We start from the raw sequence: 21,580 nt of genomic DNA, 5'->3' as shown, positions 1-21,580 counted from the left end.
TCCTATTCCTTAATGCTTGCGCACCAGCCTGTACATGAAACTTGTATTAGAGCCCTGTTTTCAAAATACTGATTCAATATTCTGGTCCCAGCTCGCAGGGCAGAATTGGATCTCCCTACCCCCAGGACACCACCTTCATCACTGGATTATGGATAACTACTCTTATCCTCGTTCTGACCCAAAGTGCGCATTCTTATTGGGACAATAAACCACAACAGCAGGAGAGAATCGAGAATAATCCCACGCGTATCTTGTCCTGCCTGCAGTCTGATAGTTATTTTACTCTTCATAGGAGGTGAGAGGAACAGTTTTGAATGCCCACTACAGCAAGGACAACCGAACTCAGATCCATATTAGGCAAGTGCTGCATCAATAGTTCTAAGATTATTTTAATTGAAAACAGGATAAGCTAAATATCAAAAGAAAGAAGTAAAATATTTCTTTTGTGAAACAACTTGCTGCTTAAATTCATAAGGGCACTGCGAACATAGGCACCTATGAAAGGCTTTGTATGGCTAGAGTTGAGTGCTTACTTCCAGAAGAGTGAGGAATTGTGAACACATACACCTCTGATTTTTTTGTATTGGTTAAATTGACATCCTATTCTTCCCTTCATATACATGCAAACAACTTGTGGCTTGTTGAGAATCCTTGTTCTTAAGCCTCTACCACTACCCAGACACTAAAGTGGGAACCTCATCAAGTCTCTAGGGTTTGTGAATACCACTCCTAGAACTAAACATAAGATGATTTGTGGAGGCAGTCCTAAATGCCAACCTAAAGTTTGTGAATTGAATGCCAGTCACTGGAAGCCGGCTACCTTTGGGAAAGCTAAACAGTGCCAAGCGTAATTCCTTGTACACAACTGGAGGTCAGCTTTTGCCAAGACAACACCTATATATGTGACAATATAAAAAATTATATATAATTTAAAATACTCTTGGAGCACTTGTTTCTAAAATAACTTTTTTTTTTTTAAATTGTAAGGGCAATAGTTACCTTGTTAAAAATCACTAAATACTACAAACAGCTACTCATAATTCAGCTTAAAACATTGCTTCTTCTATAACTGAACTGGCACAAATTAACACACATGAAATTCCATCTGAACTCAAGAAAACACTTTTTACTGTACGGATGGTCGAACACTGGAAAAGATCACCCAGAGAGGTTGTGGAGTCTCCGTTCTTAGAGTCCTATTTATTCCAGATTCCATTGTTCTTGAAGAGATTTTAACTCTTAAAAGGAAACAGAAGGGACAAAAAGGGGAAATTTTATCAAAACCATAGTGAATGCACATGCATCCACATTTCTATTCAAGTGTCCTGGTGCAGCACATTTATGAGTTGCAGTCTTTCCACTTACCACAACAGCCCAGGAATCCTTTGTACTCCCAGCTAGAATTAAAACCAATACAAAGCAAACATCCTGTAACACTAAAAAAATTATTTTGTCATATGCAAGTTTGGTTTTTTTAAGGATAAGACTCAGTAGCAATTCTAGTGCAACTGCCATTTATATGAAGTTCGGTGATTATTTCACTTGATAAAAAAAATCAGTGCATGCATGTATTGCTTACAAAGTATTATTTTTGTTTATTTTTTTCCAAGTAAGTTCAATTAAGACTTAAATTCAATTGATAATATACAGACATTTACTGTCATTCCAGACCCCCTACAGTAACTAAGACATCTCCCTGGGGAGATGAGAGATATGACATAGGACACACAGAACATCCAGTCTTTCTGAATATCTCAAGTGGCACTAGATATCCATGTTTAGGCAAGTAAATTGAGCCCTGAATGACTCCTAGGGAAAGAAAAAAAAAAAAAAAAAACCCCACCAAAACCCAAAGAATTTATTTTATGTAATTTAAGTTTTGGTGAGAGTATTTTCAAGAAGTTCTCTGATAGATGTTCATCATTCAAAGGAACTCCAAACCAATAAAAGCACCTTGCATAACTGCCCAACAATCACAAAGATTTTTCCTTTTAAATACAATGCTGCCAACAATCAAAAGTAAAGGGAACAAATCAGAATATTTCAGAATTAAACCAGACTAAGAAGCCTTCTCAAAAGAGAATTCTGCTAAGTATGATGTCTGGGAAAGCCACAGCAAATACTAATATTCTTAATTAAAAAAATCTGAGTATCCATTAAATACTAGGATATGATATATTTTGTGGGAGTTATTTCAGGTCAAATCTTCCTATTTTCAAATTCATCAATAATTTGGTCAAGGTCTTCAATGAGAATTAGACTAAATTCACAGTTTAACAATCTACATTTCTGTGAATCTTTTTATTGTCATGTTTCACAGCTTGCTAGTAGAAATGCTGCTGCATATTTGAAAAAAATTAGTGAAATATGAATGCTAGATCAATCCTACAGATGTAGCTAGGCAAATTATGAAATGCCTAGCTATTGGCAAGCAGATCTCCAAGGGTACATAAGAGCAAATCATTCCCACTAGTGAAGAAAGAACTTAAATCTTGAAATAATCAACCACTCATATTTTAATGATGACCTTGCAATAAAAGGAGTGGAGGTCCTTCAACTGTGGGAGGTAACTTAAACTTCTCCCTGATACCTAGGATTTCAGTGTGGAACAGACCTTTGGGTTTTTATGGGAAGAACTGGAAAAGGCAGTCAGGCAACAAGCAAGCCACAGCTGGGCAAAGCGGGGATAGGTGCAGTCCCTGGAGAAGATGGACTTCACTCAGCACCAAATCAGAGGTGTTGAATGTAAAGCCAACTTAGCCAGTGGTTGCATCTTCCCGTGGGTATGCTTCAAGACAGGATTCCTAGAGGCCATGGTGGACACTATCAAAACCACACTGCCAGGCAGAGAAGGAATTCGAAACCCAAGGAAACCATAACTTACAAAGAGGGTACCAGTGGCCTATTACTGTTACTATATGCTGTTGGTATCCCAGAAAACTGTGAAGATTATCCTGGATATGGTAACACCAGAACTCTCCAAGAGAGCCCCAAAGAGATTTCTTCCCCCAAATCTTTTCTGGATGGACACATTTAAGGACAAAACAGTTCCTTCTTCCCTGAAAATGTTACTGAAGCTCTTGGAGAAGTCAAAGCTCTGACTAAATTTGAAAGACCCACAATTCTCTCAGCAGTTCGGAGCATAGAGTTAGACTTGCATTACACAGTCTTTTTTCATCTAGATGTCGGTTGGGGGTTTTTTGGTAGTGGAAAAAGAATTTACATCAAACAACTCATTTGACTAGATCTTATGTTGTTAATTGTCTTAACTGTGCACTTCATCTACAAGATTTCACATTAGCATTTTTAATTATTTAAAACACATTAAATATTGCTAGTAACAGCATGATCAGAGATTACCTTCTTAATAATCATTCTTGTTTGAGTGTAAAGCATTTGATTCCAGCTGCTGTGAACTTTTACATTAGCAAAAGCAATGTTTGCTGACATAAAAGGGACAATCCACTTCATAAAGGAATGATGACCAAATTAAACTGAATATAACCAACAAAACAATACTACTTTACATAGATTTTTTTAATACGCTAGACACTTCATAAGCTTTAATAAAGTTGAATCACTTGGGAGGAATAACTGTATTTTACTATATTATTCTGGCCTCTACGCTCTATCATAACACTAAGACTTTCTTTGACTTCAATTAGTTTTTCATTAGTTTAGGTTCCCAGCCTCTAACCCACATGGAAACTACCTATGTCACCTCTACATTCGGTCCACAGCAAATAATGAAATTTAAATATATCAATGCTAGTACATCTCTAGAGGAAACAATGGGACAGCATCACCACTAAAAGTAACCAACCTTCTAAATCAAAATTTGACACAGACTGATTTAGGAAGAAAAATGCTAACTCAGAGTCACTAGAGAAGAGTTTTGTTGCAATCAAAGGTAAGTGGTGATCAGAAAATAAACACATTTTAAGGTAAGGAAAAGTCAAAAAAAAGCAGTCATGGTGGTTTCCTTCCCTATCACCAAATGTATCTCCTGGCATCTAACTGCACCTGAAGCTTTCATTTCAAACAAAGAATAAAGTTTTTATTATTTATTACTGAGAGAAGCTTGAAAATATAATCTAACACCAGACTTATGACTTCGAATGATAAGTGTCTGAATTTATTTAATTACTGATGTCCGGGAACTGACTTTCCATGTTTGAATGCTTGAGGTTGGCAATGCTAAAATTAAAAGCCATTGAATGATCTAACAAATGGAAGCTATTCATCAATGCCTTGAGCTGGGAACAGAGACACACTGGCCTAAAAGGTGCTGACTGCAGATAGATCCAAGGACTAAGAGGATAATTAAATGGTGTTTGACTTCTCTCTTTACCAAATGGCAGACACAAAAACCTGGATTTGAATCAGAGGATTTGCAGGGGATGGACCGCTCCTCACCTTGCCAATGAGCTGAGCAGTCGTATTGTACATGATCCAGCACTGTAATCACAGACTCAGGGTTTTTTTCCATCTTTGGACAGTAACATACCAAATGCAGCCAAGAAGTACAGGACTGCATCCAGATGACCTGAGTCACTATAACCAAACAAAAGGTTGACTTCTAGCTTTGGGCAAGTTCATTCATTTACCTGGCAACACTACAGTCACCCCTACCTAATCAGGAGATTGTTCTCTAAGAAATAAATAAATAATGCAAAAATAGGCTTGAAAGATCTCTCTCTACCTTGCAGCACTTTAACTCTTAGATCTGACAGTGTTGCCAGTCAGTGAGCAGACAGAAACTGTTGCATCACCACTATGACTAGCCTTGCAGCATTATCTCATGCAGCTCTCACATTATATTTGAAAAACACAAGCCTTTACCCCCATATTTATACTGATTCTGGGATAACCGAACAAAGGCTCTTCCCACCAACTTCTTGTAGAGAAGGAGTAAAAACTACAGACTAACTAAAACTTAAAGCTATTTGATCTTAACTATTTATGAAATTCCTTCAGTAAATGCTACTGGCAATACAAACCTCTGAGATGACTTGAAATCTGATACAGCAATACTGCTGGGACCTCAAGTATTTCCCCAATTTACCATTGTGTAACTGTGGACTTTGAAGTCCATTTCCCACAGATAGAGAATAACATCTCTGAATCTGGATTGGAATTTACCGATCTGTAATTCCTAGAAGATCAACACCTCACCTCCTCAAGCCCAATGCAAAAGCTTGCAGAGACATCCAAGTAGCTTCTCAACATGGTACCCACACAAAATGCTGTACTAACAATACTGCTCCTATAGGTTTTGCTAGTTTGTTCAGAGCTAAGTGCGTATTTCTGCACAGCACAGTCAACTTGTATGTCCTCATGGTATGTTTATATGGAAGGTTTTATCCTTCCTGTAAGATAGATTAAATCTCTTTTTCCTACCATCATAGTCACAAAAGCATTTGATCTATGGTTTAAATTTACCGGCCTGCTTGGTTCCAGTGGAGCCATACAACTATGAGATTCTCTGTGCAGATCCCAAGAGTGCTGAAGACAGGTTTCTGCTCCACATAGGAAATAGCTAACAAAAAGGTGCAGCTTCAGGTATGATTTTTATTACCACTTCATCAGCTCCATTTTTAGTCTGAGTCTACCCTTATGTTTTAAGGCTATAGGCTTTCTTTGGGGCATAGATCTGGTTGCATGAAAACAGCCAATGTGAGTTATCAGCTATTAAGATACTCAGACCTTACTCAGTCACAAAAACTAAGTATCAATATAAAGTAAAACCAGAATATTGATCTTGGGATTTGGTGTCATTTAACAACTTCTAAAAAAACCTCCCACAAATAAATGCATACATCCTTCAGCTGAACAGCTGGAAATACTCTGCTCATCTGAGTATTGCCTACCTATCACTTTGTACAGTAATGTTAGACTGAAAAATGCAAAGAACACAAAATAATAAGGAAAATAATGTCAATGTAGTAGGTAATCATCTCAAATTTAAGTACTAAAAGAAGAGCTTTCCTTGTATGAAATGAAAAGTTTTGTTAGGGGAAACGATTCTTTGCTTTAGCTAACTGCAACATTGTATGCTAACTGCAAGATTGTAACACTCAGAAATGTTCTTGGAAATACCTTGGGGAGATTCAAAAGACTTCTAGCAGTATTGAATGCAGTAGCTGGAGATGATTTTCACCCTTCTCTGAGGCTGGAGTTGGTTAAAATCATTGCCTTTGGTTTCCAGAGATCTTCTACAAACTGAAAACAGGAGAACATGAAATGTTACTGACATTTGCCCCAGGTTTGCAAACAATGGTTTTCAGTATTTGAAAATAACTTGCTTCTTTTTGTGCACAATCTCTTCTGCTTTTGTAAGCCATGAATAACAGCTCATCTTTTATTTGTTTTCAGTTTCTCACAGAACCAGTTTGTTATGATTGCTCTCTCCTACACAAAAGCTGGTCAGGATTTCCAAACACCCGTCTGTTTATTTGTGGCAAGCTGTAGTAAAAACATTTGCTTACTCCAATTCAGGGAAAGAATCTGCTAAATAAAAATACTAATTTAACACCTTTTACCCCCTACTGTATGAAAGAAAACTAAGCACTTATAGTCAACATGTGTTTCTCTAGTCTGCCTATATTCATTACAGGGCAAAGCAACTGGTTGCTCTTCTTTCAAGATAGAATGGGTACAAGTTCAGCAGCAACACTGGCTTCTGTACTTCCTTCTCTTGCCTGACCTGGCTGAAGAGCGTATAGAGACTTCTGTGGGGTTGCTTTTTAATTTTTAGGGGCTTTTGGTTTGGTTTGTTGGTTGTTGGGTTTTTTTTCCTTAAAGCTTTTAAGAGGCATGCTGGTGGTCCAGTCCACATTACACCTCTGCAAACACTGATGCCAGCAAAACACAAGAGCAATAAGCTGCAGCGGAAGGGCAGAGGAATCATGAGTACCTCAAGCCAGAATTGCTGCTTGTATCAAACCATGATAGAAAGGCAAGGAGAGAATGATCCACAACTTCTACTTGGTTGTCATCTTTCTATCCAAACGAGGTGCACAAGGGATGGTAAATCCCTTAGATTGAATGTTGTGATAAAGTCTGTTTCTTCTTCAAATGTGTGTATCACACAGATAAACAGATGGAAAACAGTCTTAACTGAGAATGGACAGAGGGGCTTTTTCTTTTTTCTTCGAATAAAAAATTCTGAATTTACAGCTGAAGATTTTCTTCAACCTTTCCCCACCCTCCTTAGCCTGAGACACAACTTTTCCTTATTTGGAGAAAAGCCTCTGTTTCAAGAAAAAACACCTAAAAAGATGATCTTAAATAATTTTTAATCTTTGATCTTTAATTTGGATCAGAAACAGAATTAGAAAAGAAACAGACAAGTGTTTAGACTTCTGTGCCCTCTTCAGCTCTAAGAAACACTTCTGTTCAGAAGCCTTGTCCTTTTTTCCTCCTTCCACAGACTGTATCAACTGGCTCAGAAAAAACACACCAAATAACCCCCCAAACAACTCACAAAACCCCACCCTTCGCCTCTCTCATATCTTTAGATCACCATAGCTATACTACCACTTCCCCCCGTCCCCCCCCCTTTAAGTGTTCAGAGCTTGGTCTGGTTTACTATGGGCTACTTGGTAATCACCTAGTAATCTCTCACTACCCGGGCCAAAGAGTAGACAAGCCAGAAACTAAAGATGCAGCCTATGAAAACTAATTTCTTAGGTTTCCAACAACATTCTTTAATATTCAGGGAACACAGACCAGTGACAGGATAAAATGTAGAAACGTAATGTGTAATTCATTGAAGCAATCTATGCCACTGAAGACACTTCCACTTCCCTTTCCCTGCATGCCCTGTGCTCTCCCACAAATGACTACTCCAGAGCACAGGCAACACTCACGTTGTCACCATCCCACTGGCATTATGGTACAAACCCAAACTGACATCCCATGACAGTGCCTACTGATGACGCTGAGATGCAGGCACATGCTCTACTCCATCAGCATTGCTACATGACCAAAAGGAAGCGCGAAGCCGGAGGTATTTCTGTCTTAAACTGCCACAAATTACAACTGCCAAGGCTCAGCTATTAGAGCCTTAATTCTCTTCACTTATCCAGCAACACCACTAAAAATCAATGCAAGTCCACAGTGCAAGAGTTACTTCTAATTAGCAAAGACAGTAAATTCAAATGGCCTGTCTAGTAGCTTTCCTCCCTTTAAGGTAGTTTAGAGTTGCACTATGCCAGATTTGGAATCCTGTGGAAATGTGAACAGCTGCAAGAAGTATACACTACACTAGTTTTGTTCATGACTTGATCTCATCTTCAGTAAGTCTCTTCTGTCATTTGTATCCAAAGATCTAAAGCATGGAATCCGACTCCATAAAGCATTTAACACGATGGACCTGATTAAAAGGTCCTAAAGAAACTTAACAATTCTAATGATTGGGGGCGGGGGAAAGCCCAACAAACAAATACAAGCAGTTGCATTTGTATGCAATAGTCACCACAGACCACAAGAGATGCGGATTGTATTTTAATGTAACCTCACTGAGGATGAGAAGCTCAGAGCAGCAGGGATATGGCACACTCTCCAATGCACTCCACAGTCCTGATGCACTAAGACCCTGCCAGAAAGTAGTTCTGTTCCCTTCCTGTTTGTTTGCCTAGGTTTTCTTTTTATCCTTTATCCTGGGTTTCTCCTTTAGAAGAGGGGGGGGGGGGGGAGAAAAAAAAGAGGAAGTTCAGCGAAGGAATATACCAAACCCACAAAACAGGTACTGTTATCCCCACTAAAGAAGTCCCTCACTTCAGTTCAGCCTTTAGCTCTTGAGATCTGTATTTTGATTTCCACAGTTTGCTGAAGTCCAAGTCCTAGTTCTGTTCTGAAAATAGCACCTCAGTTCCTTTTTTTGTTTTATGCAATTAAAATAAAGGCCATTGACTGAAAGGGGGCTTTCAAAACTAAATGTAACACAGAAAAGAGAAAAAAACACGCAAAAGATGTATCTCCTCAAAGGGAGAACCTTTTGACAGACTTTTGCTTTAAAGACATCATTGTAAAATCTGTATTAGATCAGGAAAAAATATCCTTCAAAGCCACTCTCTCCTTATAAATGTAGCTGTTGGAAAAAATGTTAACAAAAATTTTAGAGAATTTCAAAAATAAACCTAGAAAGAATACATTCTATGCATCCTGATGACATTTCTTCAACTGCAGCTTTTTATCTGCTCTGTCTTGATAAGCCACGTAGAGTCCCAGTTTAGCTTACAAAGGGCAGTAGCCCTTTTACTTTATTTAATCTGAAGTGAAACCTGATGGAAAATGTTTCAGACACAATAAGGCCATAAGCTTGCTTATGTCCACTTCAAAATTTGTTATTAATCTAAGCAATGTTGTTTTCACTTAACCAATTTTGTTTTTCTTTAAAACAAAAAAAAACCCCAACACATACAGGATAGAAATTACATCTTTTCAACACTGCAGAAATGGACCTCGACCACTCTTAGATTCACTGTCTTCAAAACAAAAGCCCCCTGTTATCCAAACTAGTGTTGCTGAGAAATTTTTTCAAGCCTATTCTTACTGAAGAGTAGAATGAAAGGCTATTCTGGAGGCACAAGGGCTTAGAAAAATTGAAGATGTTAAAGTTTAAACTACCAGGGGAAAAAATACACACATTTTTAAGATATACCCTAAGTAATCACAGCATTCAGGAAAAACACAACAGTCAATTAGGCTGCAACATCACATCTTCTATACTGTCAAAACCCACCACTATACCTATCATTCCTGTCAGGAAAAATAAAGACAGATGGTTGCAGAAAAAGACACTCTTCAGAACAACCATAACCTTTAAGTACTGATGAATCAAAATATTTACAATATTTATCCCCCTATAAAGTTCATTCTCTACAATTAAAGTTCTTCTAAATTGCTGCAGCATATTGCTACAGAAATTTTGGCAGAACACACTCTCAATTTACATAATTGTTCGGAGTAGTCACCTAACTTAGAGAAAAATCATGCATTCTCAAATATTATTGATGTCCTGAAGCCTCTGATTTATTTTACTCATAACCATTCACATATTTTGTTGCTTTCTCATCACAGAGAAGTCTCCAACTGCTTATATCAAAGTCAATAGCATCAAACTGGCACGAGTGTGAATGGAAGTTGCAGGGCATTCACTACTGGAATGTCATTTTTTGAAATGACACCTTTCATTTCTCAAGCCAACAGAGAAACATATTGTGAACGTTAGCAATGTATGTAGGTGTACAAAAACCCATCAGTACTACCCCAGTTGCCACAGGGTATCTGCCCTTTGATTGATTTAGCTGTCCACTGGCAGAGTGGAACACAAAAGGTATTCTAATTCAGCTATTTTGCGTGTGCAAAACTTCTTCCCAAGAAAGGAAGCCAAACATTGCTGGTCCACAGAGAGCCTGGCAAAGGACTTCAGTGTCAAATCATAGCTATGTCCAAGTTTTTCCCTAGTTAAAAGTGCAACTAAAATACAAATCGGATAAAATCTTGACAAAACATTTTTCCAATCCCGCTCTTGGCCAGGTCACTGCACAGTCAATAGTGCAAAGTTCCTCCATGTCTGCTGGAAACCACAAAGACTGTGGCCTAAGACACAGATTAGCACTTCCCCAGAACACGCTGCAGCTCCTTTCTGGCCTACGTTAGATTTCCCTTTGTATAAAGGTCAAGCAGATTCAGATTCAGGGTGGCTGGTCCACATGAGAACACCTCAAACCAGAAATTTTAAAGCTCTCCTGGCCTCCCAGTTTAAATTGCCAAACTCTAACATCATTGCTTCATTTTCTTCTCTTGAAACTACCTCCCAGAGTTGCCTCTGGTCCCTGGAATTTCTTCACAGACTCAGCAGGAATGCCCCTCAAAAAATTCTCTCCAAAGTATGCTTCTTCTCAAACTGAAGGTTCTAACTGTTTAAAGACCAAAATTCAATCACAGGTAAATCCCACCTGTGATCCAACATTTAAAAAATAAATTAAAAAACTGTTTAAAAAACACTGTGAAAAGTATCTGCTCTTTATTCATTTTCAGTAATCAGAATTTGACAGTAAAATTTCAAAAATCCCTCTGAAATCTAGTAAAAGCCTGTAAAATAAAACCACCCCATCTACAAGCAACATCAGACCTCATTTTATCTCATAAGTGGTCAAAAGGCATCTAAGAACACAGAGTGAAGATTTAGAAATTGCTATGTCAAGGATCCTATGTCTTTAACCACTACGTATAATTGTCAGATAATTCAAGAAATTGGGGGGATATACCACCACAACCAGTTAGTAATTTTTGCAGGGAATAAATATATAAAAAAATTAAAACTCAGGTTTCTAAAAATTGAATAATTTGTTAGGAAAAACTCTGTAATTTTCAGCCTTTTGACACTGTTCCTTTAACTATCTCCAAAGAAGTGAGACACAAAAATCTGAACACGATTCCTCTCCCCGCTCCCCATCTCCCCCCCCCACCTCGCAATCAGTTCTGGAGTAATTGAAGTTCTCAGAGCACAGAACTCACTGGCAAGTACCATATGAAAATCCTAGATGGATGAGAAATATGAAGGATAATTTCTTGATGCTAAAAAGAATTAAAATGAGACAACTATGTGGTTACTGTGGGTGAGTATAATTATAGCAGATGACATTTATGTTTGGCTAGTTTCTCCTAATAACACTGTCAAGTGTTCTCGCCTGGGTGTTTAAATTAATTTCATTTTTCACTTAATCCATTCCCCATTTCCAGTCCAATTTATAATCATCACTTTCCCATACTAGCATGGCATCAAATTACTGTCATTCTTGGCCATTAAGTCAATCATATTCCATTCAGCAGAATTGATCAAAACCACCACAGCAGTGCCAAGAATTTTGTATTGAATACATTCCTTTTTGCTGTGTTGTAGAAGCTGATGATCAGTGTCAGGAGCTACATTATATCAACTTCTGATTTTTCAGTCAGAAGCAATACATTCTGAATCAAAAATGGAAATAACAAAAAAGTCTGGGATTTTTTAATGAACACTGAATTTTCTCTGGTCAAATCCCACTCACTTTACTTTGGGCCTTTTCTTCAGTGGGTACTTGCACACAAGCCTAAATTTCCATCTGCTACCGATGTTACAACCATTCTTCTCCTTACTGTAAAATGGAAATTTATTGCTCCCCTTAATACAAAGAGAACGATCAGAGAGGAAAAGAAAACAAAACAGAAACACCTTCCCTGACGTTACTCAAATTTCTTTGTGTGTTCAAGTTCAAATCCTGAGCCAAATTCAATTACACCTTTAGCAATACACAGACTTTTTAATAGGAGTTGCCATCTCAAACACAGCTGTTAATGTCCTTCTTACAGAGAAGACAGACTCAAATAAGATTGGAGCTCAACTAGAAGATCCCAGGGAATCTTGAGTTTGCTGTCCAAGGCAAGATTCTACACTTTCTGTTCAGGGCTAATTTGAAATTCAGTCACTTCCAAACTTGCTTTCAAAAATATATCTCCAGAAATTTAATCTCTGCATAGCCATCTTTACTTTTAGAACATCACATGGTTTTCTAACAGTAAAGACAACACTTAGTCTCGTATTCTGTGTGGTTCATGTAACATGCTGATGTATAAAGTGTTAAACAAGACCTCATTTTCCATATTAAAATTCCCTTCCCTAAAAGCACTTGCTCTCGCTTGGAATTGAATGAATGCAAGATCTACCTGTAAATGTAACTGGATCGTTTTTGAAGAAAGCCTGATGTGAGCCTTCTCCTCCTTTAAATTTAAGAAGTACTATTTTCCCCACATCTGCCAACTCAATAGCTGCCCAAATGCACATTTTCTCCTTTCACACTTGTACAGGAAGAAACAGAGACTTTTGTTGCTCGTAATAAATCACAAAGATATTTTTTATAAACACTGTATGCACCTAAAAAAATCTTATGCTTAAGAGGTGTTAAGTGCATTATTTTTAGTGTCCTACTAAAGCAAGAGCTTATTATTCCCTAACAGTTTCTCCGAGTACCAATACCTAGTTTAGTACTTCATACATAATAACTGCAAAATGCTTTACAGATACTGTCAAACTATTCACAATCTGAAAAGCAGACAAAAGATGAAAGTTTTTCTAGAATACTTTCAAAGTTAAGTAAAAATTTCTCTCTAATCATTTGTGTACTTGAATAGAACAAAGAGATCTGACTGAGCAGCTAGATATTGGTAGATTTTTAAGCATCTGTGGTAAGAATATTATTTGTTCAGCACATCACTAGATTTCGGTAGGATCTAGTTAAATAGTAAACTTGGGTTTTGGACAACAACTCTAAACAATTGTTGAACAACCCTCAGAGGCCTTACCTCTGCCAACTGCTTCATGCAGACAGATCCCAGAATCAACAGGAATTGGCAGGACTACAGTAATTCTTTACCCTATGTGCCACAGTTAACAGGATTGCGGCCTCTGGGTCTACTCCTGATCTTTTCATGACTAAACAAATGCTGCCATTAACATTTACGCAAATAAGATTAACCTCAACTTGCTTCTGAAACATTTGCAAGACATCCTCCTACCCCTACAAAACCAGACAAATTTATAGCAAGCTTAAAAAACAATGTATTCCCACTACTTCTTAAGCTCAACAACTGCAGTTTATCTCACCGTGCTCACTTTAAAACTGTAGCTCCATTTCTTTCACATTTTATTATAGCATATGGTGCCAAGTATACTGTTTCCCAGTGTTTGTGTGTGACAGTTACGTATATCAACTGTCAGTCGGACTCTGCCAGACACCATACAGACAAGCCAGCTTCGCTGTGCAAGCTGAATTCACCTTCCATCGACGCCCTGGGAGACTCACAGCGATGAGTCATCAGCAACCTGCAGCATCGCAGGGGGTTTTTTGGTAGAATTGCTCCAGATTGACCAAATAGGAAATTTAGTGCTAAGAACCAAATCTTTCCCTATCCTGAGCTAGGTATTTAACCACCTAAGCAGTACCTATTAAATTCCTAGGGCTGCAGATTTCACCTTCCAGCAATCAAGGTGCCTAGCTCCTTTCCAGCTGGGAACTCTCGCATATTTAAGCACTTGAGAGGAGCAAAAGCTTGGTTTTGCCACTCAAACGAGTAGCTTCAAGTCTACACGAAGAAAACCGCTCCTTTAAGTAAGGAGACGCATTTCAGCCTCCGTTTCGAAGCAGCAGAGCCATATTTTAAGAAACCGCCGCAAACCCAGCACCTGGAGCACGTCCCCGTATAACCCCGGAGGGAGCGGGACCCGTCGCGCCCCGGAGCCAAGCCTCCGGGCTCCGGTTTCGTCCTTCTCCCCACTCTTGCCGCCTCCTACGCCGGAGTAACACCGAGCCCAGTGCCGGCAGGACCGCTGAGGCGGCGACCAGCCGTTACCCAGGGACGCCCCAACGGCCGGAGCTGCCGTTTGAACCGTCTCCCTGGCAACAAAACCACACACACACACACCCTGCCCGGTAATGGTGCTGAGGGGCCGAGACAGCGGGGCGAGGCGGAGGGGGACGGGGCGGGGGGGCGGCCGGCGGCGGCCCGGCCGCCCCCCCCTCCCCCCGCCTCGCCCCGCCGCCCGGTCCCGGTTAGGTAACGGCGTGCGCTGCCTCAGGCCCGGCCGCTCAGCTCAGCTCAGCTCAGCTCACCTCACGGCAGGTGCCGGGACCGCGCACGGCGGCGACAGCGCCGCCCTTCCGCCCCGCTCCGAGGGCAGCGGGGGACGAAAAGCAGGGAAGAGAAGCTCTCGCGTCGTAGACCCGCCGGGCTGGCTGTGCGACTCTGGTGCCTGAACAGGAGGAGCTTCCCCGCCCCGCCCAGTGCGCAGCGGCGGCCCGGCGCGGCAGGGCCGCACCTGCCGGAGGGGGGGCAGGGCCTGGGTCGGGTTGGGCCGCGGGACCTTGTCGCCGGTTGTCAGTCAGTCCCGAGGCGTTGCAAGGGCGGCTGTGTCCGTCGTGCCCGCCGGAGGCGGCGGCCGCCAGTAGCGCCACAGGCTTCCCGCCCGCCGCGGCCCTGCGGGAGGGCTGGAAGGAGAAGGCCTGGCCAAGCCCTTGAAGTAGCGCTAAGTTTGTGGGCAGAGCACCTGAGAGGCGGGATCACCACAGGGACAGCGGCGTCGGGAAGGTTGTCAGCCGGGGGGAGTTAAGAAGGAGGATTTTGGGACAAGAAATATGGCTGGAAAGGAAAAGGTTTCCAGAAGAGGAGGCCCACTGCAGGGTCAGGGCCTGAGCGCTAGATCTAGGATATTAAAGCATCAGTGCTTTATTATCCTATTAAGGATTTTGATGCAGCTTTTTAAAAACCTTATTGTTAGAGCGAAGAGGGATACCTCTCTGAGATAAAACTGCACGCGGCAGTCATGTATTTTTCCAGATGCTGTCTTTGCAGGGACACAATACTTGGCTTTGCAGAGATGCTCGGTAACAGCGCTTTTCTTTCAGCCTCTCCTCATGGAACTGTGAGGTGGTAGGAGCTTTTCTTCCCCCACCCTCTGACTGATCCCATGATTGTGAAGAACGTTCAGGAGAATTAAAAAAGAAATCTAATGATTAGTCAGCCACTTGTACAATTTAGTGAGACTGGACAGTGCTTTAATATATAGGAGGAAATAATATTTTCAGAATTGCTTAGCGCAGCTCTAGTTTTGAACAGAGCCCGCATTTTGCTACTGGTTTTTCTTAGGAGTCAGTTCCTGTTTTCTGATCCTGTACAGTTAATACAAAACCAGTAGAATCCAGAAATCTCTGCCTCATCTCCAATATACCTCCATATTAAATTTTACATACAAGTCATATCAGAGGAGTTCAAGCCTTTTTCAGATGACAATTCCCTAAAATATTTTTCAGAGCGTGGGCCTTTAGTTAAGCCTACTAACAGATGAGTTGTTCTGCTTTAAGGTGTTCACAAAAGGCTTGTAGAAATACAATTCCTCATCTGCAGAGCAGACAGTAAAAACTGGAAAGTCATTTCAGAGAGTGCGCAACACCAGATGTGGTATATGATGCCTTTTGTGTAGTAATGCAAAGCTTCTCCAAGTCAAGTTTCAAGCAGGTTGGTGCTGATGCATTGCAATACTAGGCAGAGGCCCAGCTCTGTTTCAAAACAAAGGCATAAAGAGAGGGCCACTGCTTCATATCAGGGCCCGTTAACTCATGCGCAACACAAAACCGTTGTGGCTACATCACCTTTTATTCCAGGGTTATTTTGATCAGTGTTAGCTTAAACGTGTCCACACCTTGCTGCACTGCACAGTGTGGACATAACAAGGTAAGTGATAAGCAGAGTCTCCCTATACTTAGACATTTCTGAGCCACTGTAACTCGAAACTTGGCAGGAACCAGAATGCGGAGCTGCAGGAGGTACAGTGCTGGTGGCTGAGGTGAGCAGAATGTGAGCAGTGGCTGGTTGGCTGGAGCTTGAGGGGCTGCAAAAGCATTGTGGGACAGTCCATGCTTTGCCTCTTTCCCTGTCAGATTGGCCCAGAGGCCTAGCATGGCTTCCTTGAGCTTCCAGGGAAGTGGCTACATGAAGAATGCGAAGGGCAAGAACATCCAAGTGGTTTGATGCAGGCCTTTTCATGCCTCAGGATGTAAAGCAAGTGCCTATGCTTTTGTAGACTGTGATCAAGCAAGGACAAAAGTTAGGGTCTGCACTGAAGGAGTCACAGACAGCTGATGCATACAGGAGTGTTGGGTGTCACATTTTGGATGATGTTATTATGGGTGCGACTGTACAGTGATCATTTACGGCCAAACTGGTGTTGGAAAGACTTTCAAAATTTAAGGGGAACCCCAGTAAAGAATATACTTGGGAAAAGAATTTGCTACCAGGTATAATACATTGTGCGGAATATTAGAAAAACTCAGAGTGATACTGATTTTTTTTTTAAAGTCTTTCTTCTAGAAATCTATAATGAAGAGTTTTTTGATCTTCCGAATCCTGTTCCCACTGTTGGAGAAAGACTGCAGATGTTTGATGACCCCATAAACAAGACAGGTGTAAATGTGAAAGGCTTGGAAGAAATACAAACAAAAACGATGCCTACCAAATCTTGCAAAGGGGTGCAGCAAAAAGAACTACTGCAGCTACTTACACAAATGTATATTGCAGTTGATCCTAGTCTGTGTTTGCGGTTACCATCCATATGAAAGAAAACAGAGCAGAGGGACAGGAGCTTGTTAGAATTAGATAAATTTGATCTTGCAGGAAGTGAAAACACTTCAATTTGGAGTAGTTGATAGAAGAGCTTGTGAAGCTGGAAATACAAAGTAGTCTGTTCTGACTGGAGAAAGAGTTATTACTGCTCTTGTGGAAGGAGACACAGAGAATCTTAACTTAAATCCTTCAAGACTTTCTTGAAGAACAACCAAGAACATCAATAATTATCACAATTTCTCACACATCTATAAATCCTGAGGAAACACTGAGTACACTGAAGTATACTCACAGAGCAAAGAACATAATGGAGCCTGAAGTTAACCAGCAGCTGCCAAAAGAAGCTGTTATTGAGGAAGATACTGAAGAGATTGAGCATCTAAAAGGAGACCTTGCTGCTGCACGAGAGTAAAATGGAGTCTGTATTTTCATTGAAAATTCTTGAAGCCCTTAAAGGAAAGCTGACAGTTCTGAAAGAACAAGTTGTGGAAGTATATTGATATAATCAGTGCCATGGAAGAAGTGAAAACAATCACTAAACCATTCACAATTAATAAAAGCAAACCTTAACAACAAAAACTGATCTGCTCATCAAGGAGAAAGAACTGAAAGAAGCACAGACAGATCTGCAAGAAACCAAGGTTCTTCTGGCTGAGAAAGAATATGTGGTTTCAGTTTTAGAAAACACCAAAGAAAAACTTCATGGCACAGCTAGCCATTTGGTTACTTCTGTTAATACAAGAGATGTATCTATGCAAAACTGGTTCATAAGAAGGCTGTCAATCAACACAATGCTATCATCCAAATACATTTGTAGGAGAAATGAATGTTTTCTGTTCAACAAAATACCAGATTCAGTTAGAACAGTCTGAAGCACCAACAGATGTTGACATCTTATGTATATTTTATAGGTGGCCTCCTATCTACCAGTTGTTCAGCAGCTAATATATTTGCATTAGTCGTATCATTGTCTTTTGCCTCTGTTAAAAAATTGCTGACCACTGAACTTCCTTATATGTCTGAAAAAATATGACAGAATAAGACTCTGCCATTTGCTAGTGAAGCTGAGCTGTTGAGGTTGACCAGGGAGCATATCTGTGGATTAGGAAGAGCATTAAATATCTTGACACTAATGGTGGAAGTTGTCCTGGAATTGAACTGTCAGCTTCAGAATAACATGAGGAAATGTTCTGCTGTGGCTGATTTGATGGAGGGCTATAAAAAGGAATTAACATCTTAAGAGATCTCTGTCTCACTCTGAAAAAATTACAGGAAGAAACAGACAGTGTTATTTCTCAGCTGCAAAATACTGCAAGAAATTCAGAGAAATAGAAATGGCAAAGCTCATATATACAAAGAACGCAAATGAATGAGTGTCCTCACTGCAAAGCCAGATGGACCTATTGGCACAGGAGATACAGAAGAACTTCGCTGGTATACTGTCAAAAAATGGAAGTTTGAAGACCACCATCACTGCTGGGCAAGAAAATGTTTACCTGGAAACTATGGACTTAGTCAGGAGTAAAATTACTTCAAAACAAATTTATTACATCTCTGGATAATTTTTTTCAAGAGCTCAAGGACATAAATAGTGAAAACAGGAAGATGCTGGTGGAATCCATTGTCTGTTCTCAGCAGCTTCTTAGCAATCTCACAAATGTGTCTCAGGATACTGGTAAATGGAGTGAATTTAAAACTGCTGAAATAGTTAGCTTTATGGATCAGTAGCAGGCTGCCTTCAGCAATGAGAAACAGCAGCTTCCATGTTTACAATAAAAAACCAGAAGGTTTATGATTGAGATCAGTATTTTGTATTGGACACTTTGTTCCACACCGAGTTGCAGTAGATGTGGTTTGGAACTATCACATTGTATGAATGGAACGTATGATATATTTTATTATATGCATATCAAGAATACAAATAGTCTTTTGTGTTCAGAGATCCTTGACATACTGCTGGCATTAAAACAAACTGATCATTTTAAAAGCATTGGAAGTCACCCATGAGAGCTACAAACCAACGGCCCATACTGACCTTAAAAAAAGAAAGAGTATGTCCTGTTCCTGCCAGCCACGTTCAGGGTCTCCACATCCGTGCTCTCATGTAGAGCCCTGAATGAATGACTGCTAAAAATAGAATCTTCTTATCGATTTCCAGTATGTGCTCACTGAAAGCCAGTCAATAAGTAAGAACTTACTCAAAGAATGGAATTGTCCTATGGTTACTGGAAGCTGGGAGCTAGACAGCAAGCAATTCTGTGTAACAGGGAAATGCAATGGATTATGTATATACAACTTCTCTCAAGAACAATAGCAAATTGTGGTGTGTGACATTTACAAAGTGTGTGACTGTTAAAGAGACAGAAAAATTATCCTTAAATATAGACTTGTCAGGTTCTTTTATTCTATATATATGTGTTAAAGCTTATATTGCTACAAATATACTCCCTTAGATATTTTTTATAAGTGTGACTTTAGAGATTGGCATCAGTGTAATTTCTTTATCACTGCAACATATGGCAGTCTTCCCTGCTGCCAAAACATGGCCATGTTTCAGCCTCAGGGTACAGCTGGGTTGAACTTAAAACTGAGACTGTTTTCAAACATACAGAATTTTATTTTACTCCTGACACCATAAAGGAAAAGTAAATTCAAAATTCCTGTCACTGGCACCTCTGTGAATACTACAGTGTCTAGTGGTTCCAGCCACGCTAGGAAGCGTTTTTTCCTTCTAGTTTTTTGATAACATCTAAAATTATAACCAGTCACTACTATGTCAGCGTCCTGTATCACTCAGCTATCCAAACTGAAAACTTCTTCAGACCCCAGCATGGATTTGCAAGATTCTGAATCTTACAGTGATTTATGGTGAGTTTCCTACAAAACCACAAGTTATAGGAATCTCTGTTAATGTGCCACCAATGATTCTGTAAACCTATTCTCAGAGGCTCTTTACAACACAGCTAGGCTTAACCCATCATTTCCTCTTAGAGTGTTCTTCCTGATTTGCAAAGCTGAAAGTAAACCTGCTGCACAGGTGCGTGTTATCTCAACATTCTGAAAATTAGCCAAACACAGCCAAATCCTAGTTACATTTGAAAATATACCAAGCATGACTATTTTGATTAAAACTGTGAAAATATCAAACACTACATGAAGTTATGAGGAGTTCGCTCAGCTGAGCATTTCCCAGATCACATGGCAAATACCACAAGCTTCTAAAGCAAGCAAACAGAATGAAGGTCCATTAAAAAAGGAGAAAGAAATAATATCTGCAGTCCCATCTCTAACCTTGCAACTGGAGCTAGAAGAAAACCCCATAAGTGCCTTGGGTTTTCTGCTTGTTGGTGGAGCTGACAAACAGCAACTGCATGACAGCACCTGCTTAAAAGATGCCCAGTGGGCAAAAGAGAATTAAAACAGGTAAGGGAGTAACTATTCCCTTCTCAGTAGTAGATATATAAATAGTAGTGTTAGCTATAACATTGGAGTTGTTTAGGTCACTGCTTTGACCTGGTTCTTTCATTTGGAACAGGTTTAGTCTGATGAGGTGACATTCCCTACAGGAGGAAGGAAGCTTCCTGAGGGGTAGCAGGGTGGGTAAGGTCCTGTTTTGAATCTTGCAACACTTCCTCTCCTATGCATGTTCTGAATACAGTTCTGGATGCAGCACTTAACATCACAGAAAGGAAAAAAGAAACTAACAAAACAGTTCTCTAAGCAACCCGCATAGTACTGTTGGCAGGTAAATTGCTGGCCGCTGAAAGTCAACTTCTTTTTTTATTCCTCCGTCTCCCTTTTTTTTAGATCCCTCTTACTCCCAAAGAACAGTTGAGCATGGCTCAGCCTGAGGCTGCTTTAAACGAAATCATTCTCCACTTCTGAACTGTTGAAATCAAAAGAGTCTGGCACATTAGATGTGACAATCCACAGCTTTTATTTCTGTGAAGTAGGAGGTGTATTTCTAACATCAAGCAAGCATATTTTACTGCCAGTACTCTGAAAATGTAGTTGCTCCGTTTAGCATGTGGCTGCTGCAAGAGGGGCTGGAGGCACTGATGTACGAGGAGTTCCATGAGCAGAGGAAGGGGATCACAGAATGGCTAGCAAAGGAGGAGCAGGGGTAGAGCCTTGGGGAAAATGGTCAGGGAGAGAGACCATGCACTCCTGCAGTGCTTTTTCCACTATGATAGATGAGCTTGCATATATAATGCTTTACTGAGCCTGGTGCAAGCCTTGGCACTGCCGCTCTGCTAACAAAGGCATAGGCCTCAGTGTAAGAGCACTTTGCATGCCTTTGTTTTCAAAACCCATGTACCTTTGGAATGACAGTCTCTTCAGATTACTCTTCCTTCAGCTTCTTCTTACATTCAGGTCCTTCCTATAATGGACAGTACTACATGGTGATAGTGAA

At 40.2% G+C, this 21,580-nt stretch overlaps 1 protein-coding gene and 1 pseudogene across 4 annotated transcripts in view; one reads left to right on the top strand and one right to left on the bottom strand.

Annotated features, from left to right (window-relative positions):
* KLHL32 (kelch like family member 32) overlaps window positions 1–15,064 on the bottom strand; it is a 130,673-nt gene extending 115,609 nt beyond the window's left edge. For 3 of the 4 annotated variants that reach the window (XR_012834473.1, XM_075747758.1, XM_075747762.1), the window contains exon 1: window positions 14,661–14,797. The gene's annotated coding sequence lies outside the window, so the exon portion shown is untranslated. Of the gene's footprint in view, window positions 1–14,660 lie in introns of all 4 variants that reach the window. The other variant, XM_075747760.1, reaches the window with a different exon arrangement.
* Window positions 15,065–16,503: 1,439 nt separating this feature from the next.
* Window positions 16,504–17,983, top strand: LOC104642777 (kinesin-like protein KIF11 pseudogene; annotated as a pseudogene).
* Window positions 17,984–21,580: the final 3,597 nt, after the last annotated feature.

The sequence above is a fragment of the Balearica regulorum genome, chromosome 3 (genome assembly GCF_011004875.1).
Source record: "Balearica regulorum gibbericeps isolate bBalReg1 chromosome 3, bBalReg1.pri, whole genome shotgun sequence".
In the NCBI taxonomy this organism is placed as follows: Eukaryota; Metazoa; Chordata; class Aves; order Gruiformes; family Gruidae; genus Balearica; species Balearica regulorum.
The sequence above is the reverse complement of the archived record's forward strand: the minus strand, read 5'-3'. Positions and strand labels throughout refer to the sequence as shown.